We start from the raw sequence: 6,252 nt of genomic DNA, 5'->3' as shown, positions 1-6,252 counted from the left end.
CGTGTCACAACGACTATTTGCTCCAGTGAGGCCCCGCAATGGCACACTGGACCCCTGGCTCCATGAGGTTCCATAGTGTGACATGGTTGCCTTGATTCCAAGAGGTTCTGCCGGGTCACACTGGACCCTTGGCTCCGTGAGGTTCCGTGGTATCGCCATGGTTTCCCTGGATCCGCAGTAGCACTATGGACCATAGGTTTCATGCAGCTTTGCTGTGCTACAGTGGCTCCTTGGTTCCATCAAGTGCCACTGTGTAACAAGGGAATCTTGGTCCCATGAGGTTCTGGACTGTCACAATGCTGTCCTTGGTTCTGGACTCTAACAACGGACCCTTGGTTCCACGAGGTTCCATTACGTCACAATGCTCTCCTTGGTTCCACAAGGCCTTGCTTTGTCACAATGGACCCTTGGTTCCATGAGCTTCCGTAGTGTAACCATGGTCTCCTGGGATCTGCATTGTCACAATGGACAATTGGTTGCATGGGAGCCTGCTGTGTCACAAGAGAGCCTTAGTTCCATGACGTTCTGGACTGTCACAGTGGTCTCCCTGCTTCAACGAGGCCCTGGAGTGTCACAAGGGCTGCTTGGTTCTGTGAGCTTCCACAACGTCCCAATGGTCTCCTTGTTTCTGCAGTGTCATAGTGGACTCTTGGTTCCATGAGGTTCCTAAATGTCACAGGTCTCCTTGGTTCCATGTGGCCCTGCTGTGTCACCACAGCCCCTTGGTTCCAGGAGTTTCTGGGCTGTCAGCAGTGGTTCCTTTTCTTCCAATCAGGCACCGCTGTGTCACACTGCACCCTGGCTTCCATGAAGTTCTTCAGTGTCACAGTGGCCCCTTGGATCCATGCGGTCCCATAGTGTCACCATGGTCTCCTTGGATCTGCATTGTCATAAGGGACCATTGGTTCCACGTGGCCCGGCTGTGTCACAGTGATGTGGATTCCGTAATTGCCTTCAGCGTCACAATGGAGCCTTGTTTCTGTGAGGCTCTCAACTGTCACAATTGTCTCCTTGGTTCCATCAGCCCCCGCTGTGTCACAAGGGTCCCCTTGGTTCCATGAGCACACCAAAGCTTTGCATAAACATTGAGCAGCACCTGCTTAACACACCTGGGAACATCTGTCTGCATTCAAAAGACAGGTCACAGCTGAGAAAGGCACCAGCAGCTTCCATCTGCAACAGAGATGCAGGGAAAGGACAAGGACAGAGAATTCAGCTGCAAGACTCCGAGAATTCTGCATCCAGACATCATTTCTGGTCCCACTGTCCCTAGTAGAAAGGTGTCATCATTCCAGGCAGCCTGTACTCAGCATGTGCTTCTACAGTGGGGATTTGTCGTTTAGGAGACCTGCTCAGGCTTTTCCCTTCTTTCCTCACAAACAGGAATACTTGTCCCGGGCCTGGATGCAGGCAGAGCCCTGAGGAGAGCACGTGCGACATGGTGCAGTGGGCAGGGACAGCCAGCTGCAGAGTTCAGGGGGGAAGGGCTTCCGGTGCAGGGCCAGGGATGTCAGTCCCAGCTGGGCCATGTCAGACACGCTGAGGCTGGGCTTGGGGAGCAGCTTGTCCAAACAGGGTCAGCCTGCAAGGGGCTCATTCTTCTGTGGGCCCACGCCTCCTAAGGAGACGTTCAGCATCAAGATCACCTGGGGAATGCCCAAGTTGCTTCTTCTTGGAACTGAAAAAGAAAAATTACTCCCTTTTATAACACTGAAAATCGTGAGCTGTACCTTGAAATCTTCCTCCTTAAGAGAACTCCAAAGTGACTCCAAGCAGCTGCACAAGGCCTGGAGACTGGAAGACATTGGAAAGAAGACAAAGAGCTCCTGAGGGTTTTCTGTATTTTAATGATCCCCAACGGTGGATTTGGGGCTGAGTCCAGGAGCCCCAGGCACTGAGAGAAGGTTGAAGAAGCTGCTCAAGGAGTCAGAAGCAAAACTCCAAGTCCCTTGGAGCATCAGTGGCCCCACTGAGGGCAGGGACTGCCAAAGGCTCCCCAGGGAGTGGTGAGAGCAGATCCTTGAGGCCAGGATTGCAGGAGCCCGAGGCTGTGAGCAGGGAACTGCAATGCTGAGCAAGGCCTGGGCTGGTTGGAGGAAGCAGAAAGGCCAAGGCCTGAGCCCAGGCCTGGGCCAGCAGGGCCTGTCCCTCACAGGTGGCTCGGGGCTGTTCCTGGAGCACTGGGATGGGAGAGGCAGCAAGGACAAATGTCATCAGGCTGTGTGACACTCCAGATGCTCATGGAACCAAGGGCCAGTGTGACACAGCAGGGCCTGATGGAAACAAGAGGCCGTGCTGAGCCTGCGCGCCTGTAACACCGCAGAACACTGAAATGCTGAGGGTGAGCAAAGGTTCCTTTCCTCGAGTTTGGTGCAGAGTAGAAACCCCAGCCAGATATTCTCAAGAGGTCAAAACGACACAAAAGTGTACTGGAAAAATACAGAAAACCGAGCTCCTTTGGCAAATGATTTCATACAACATCCAATTCAACGTGCAACACTTAGCGTAGCAGGAACATCATTAACTCAGCCCATGTAAGATGGAAACCTTTAGGCATAAAAATGTTAAACTACCCAAAAACATTCCAGTAAAAGAGGATAAGAAGGTTAAAAGAGAAAAAAGAGACAGAAAGACAGAAGATCTCCAGATAGATATGCAGAGAGCTACCAGCTGCTAGGCTTCCAGTGTGGCTGAGACACAGACCCAGGAGATTTCAGGATTCAGACCAGGGCTTGACGTCATGCCCGATTTTTTCAATTCCCTAGCGTTTTGTAAGCTCTCCTCTTTTCGGGGACATCTGCTTTCTTCCCACTCACTGCTGTGTTTCATTGCCTTTGTGTGGGATTGATTGACAGCTCGGCCAATCAGAGCTGGGTGGGCGCTGCCCCTGCTGTGTGATTGATTGACGGCTCAGCCAATCAGAGCTGGGTGGGCGCTGCCCCTGCTGTGTGATTGATTGACAGCTCAACCAATCAGAGCAGGCTGGGCGCTGCTCCTGCTGTGTGACTGATTAACGGCTCAACCAATCAGAGCTGGGTGGGCGCTGCTCCTGCTGTGTGGGATTGATTGACGGCTCAGCCAATCAGAGCTGGGTGGGCGCTACCCCTGCTGTGTGATTGGCAGATCTGCCAGGCCATGGCTGGGGGCGGGGCTCTGTCCCACCTCATTCCAAGGTCTGTCCCAGCCCCGGCCCCACTCGGCCATTCCGAGCATCCCGACGGGTCTGGGGACATTGATGTCATCCAGCCTCTGACAGCGACCATGGGGACACTGCGGAACCTCATGGAACCAAAGAGACCATTTTGACACTCTGGTGCCTCATGCAATCAGGGCCACCTTTGTGAGACTCGGGACCCCAATGGAACCAAGGGTCAGTGATGAAGCTGTGCGGCCCAGAGAACCAAGGAGCCTTTGTTACACAGCAGGGCCACATGGAGCCCAGGGGCCATGGTGACTCTGCAGGACCTTAGGGAAGCAAGGGGCCATTGTTATCACTACTGAAGCAGGGAGAATATTGTGACAAGGAGAATATCGGGACACTACAGGGACTCCCGGAATCAAGGAGTACATTGTGACACTGTGAGGCCCCATGGAACCAAGGCAACATGGAACAGGTCTGGCTGGCTGGGCCTCCCGGGGGCCACCTGGCAAGACTGGCTGATCCTGGAATGTTGAGGACTGCCTCTCATCAGCTCCTGGAGCACTGAGGCTCTGTGCTTTCCTTCCTATGGAAAAGTACCATCCGCTTTTGCAGGTTCCCACGGCTGAAACCGATATTCCCCCTGAAAAAGCACTACATACAAGGCTTGCTCCCAGCCAAAATCTGCTAGGAGTAACAGCTCTGGGTGGCCACCGTTTCCTGAGGGCTGCCTCTCATCTACCACTCTAAGGGTCGGTGTGAAGTTTCCCTCATTTTTGCCTCATGACCCTCTCAAGAAGACCTCAAGGACCCCCGCCCAGGTTGACTCTGGACAATGATTTTCTGGCCTGCTTGAGGTGGGTGCTTGCCAAGGGACTCTTTGCAGGTGTGTTGTGCTCACTGGACTGTGCTGTCATGGTACCAGCTGAAGCCTGCATGTACTGCACGACCGCACCTGTCTCTTGGAGCACCACACAATGCTCCATAAATCTCCCCACCTCTTGGCCACAAGCCACTCGCTTTGAAAAAGGACTATAAAAGAGCGATCCTCTGGAGGAGACCCTGAGTACTCCCCACGGATGACCACCCTTCCATTGGCTGGCGCACCATGACGTTGGTCTCGTCTGTTGGTAGCTATTTCCCCCTTCCCCTCTTTTTCTCTCTCTAGACTCCATTTCCTATATCTCTCCCCTCTATCGCAACTGAATTGTTTGGCATTCAATAAAAATGCATTGCTGTTGTTGAATAAACTGATTTGTCCCCTGCTATTTGCCTGCTATTACCTCTGAGATCAAACAATCCCCGGCCTGTCTTGGTAGATGGTGACACTCCCCCCCCCCCCCCCGCAAATCCCCCATCCCCCTGCTTCTCCCAGTTGATTGCTGATCGTGCTGTGACATGGAATGGAACATCCCTTGGGCCAGTCCAGCCCAGCTGTCCCATCCCTGTTCCCTCAGGAGCACTTGCCCACCCCAAGTCCATGGGTTGGAGGGGCTTGCAGACACGCCTCGTGGGGGGAGCATTGTGACAAGGACAGGAGAACAGAAGAACATTTACACTTATCGCGGGCAGAGAACAGAAGAGCACAGCCTTGGAGAAACGCACAAAGGATGTAGCTGAGGCAAACAGAGCGTGCACAAAATGCAAGGAGAATGTCAGCTCAGCTCTGCAAGGCTGACAAAAGCAGAAGTTATACACAACAATAATATTGCCCTTCCTCAAAAGCGGGGATCAAAGAGCAGTCACCTAAAAAGGACAGTGCATGTTGAAGGCAGACTCCAAAGAACCATAGAAGGACTTGTGAGAAGGGGTGCAATTATGGCAAATAAATTCCAGGTGGGGTTAACTAATGAATACATCATCAGTGTGAGTGATAAAAGCTCCGATTGCCTGGTGGCCAGTGCACTCGAGTAGATGAAGGATTGCCCAAGTGGCCACCATGGTGTAATAAAGAATACCTGCTCTCAGATCCTCAAAACTGTGTTCAAAAGTTGCTATCCAGCAGATTTCAGTATCAGTGGTGTCCCTGACTCCATTATGCCCCTTGCACACTTTCACGAGGGCCCCTTGGTTCCACGAGGCCCTGCTGGATAACAGTGGACCCTTGGTTCCATTTGGGTCTGTACTGTCAAAATGGCCTCCTTAGTTCTGCACTGCCACAATGCTCTCCTTGGTGCCACGAGGCCTTGGTGTGTCACAACAGCCTCTCGGTTCCATGAACTGCCATAGTGTCAGCACTGTCTCTTGGATCTGCAGTATCACGATGGACAGTTGGTTACAAGCAGCCCCGCCGTGTCACAACGACTATTTGCTCCAGTGAGGCCCCGCAATGGCACACTGGACCCCTGGCTCCATGAGGTTCCATAGTGTGACATGGTTGCCTTGATTCCAAGAGGTTCTGCCGGGTCACACTGGACCCTTGGCTCCGTGAGGTTCCGTGGTATCGCCATGGTTTCCCTGGATCCGCAGTAGCACTATGGACCATAGGTTTCATGCAGCTTTGCTGTGCTACAGTGGCTCCTTGGTTCCATCAAGTGCCACTGTGTAACAAGGGAATCTTGGTCCCATGAGGTTCTGGACTGTCACAATGCTGTCCTTGGTTCTGGACTCTAACAACGGACCCTTGGTTCCACGAGGTTCCATTATGTCACAATGCTCTCCTTGGTTCCACAAGGCCTTGCTTTGTCACAATGGACCCTTGGTTCCATGAGCTTCCGTAGTGTAACCATGGTCTCCTGGGATCTGCATTGTCACAATGGACAATTGGTTGCATGGGAGCCTGCTGTGTCACAAGAGAGCCTTAGTTCCATGACGTTCTGGACTGTCACAGTGGTCTCCCTGCTTCAACGAGGCCCTGGAGTGTCACAAGGGCTGCTTGGTTCTGTGAGCTTCCACAACGTCCCAATGGTCTCCTTGTTTCTGCAGTGTCATAGTGGACTCTTGGTTCCATGAGGTTCCTAAATGTCACAGGTCTCCTTGGTTCCATGTGGCCCTGCTGTGTCACCACAGCCCCTTGGTTCCAGGAGTTTCTGGGCTGTCAGCAGTGGTTCCTTTTCTTCCAATCAGGCACCGCTGTGTCACACTGCACCCTGGCTTCCATGAAGTTCTTCAGT

Source organism: Sturnus vulgaris, unplaced genomic scaffold (assembly GCF_052056855.1).
Source record: "Sturnus vulgaris isolate bStuVul1 unplaced genomic scaffold, bStuVul1.hap1 Scaffold_460, whole genome shotgun sequence".
In the NCBI taxonomy this organism is placed as follows: Eukaryota; Metazoa; Chordata; class Aves; order Passeriformes; family Sturnidae; genus Sturnus; species Sturnus vulgaris.
This window is presented reverse-complemented; position numbering follows the sequence as displayed.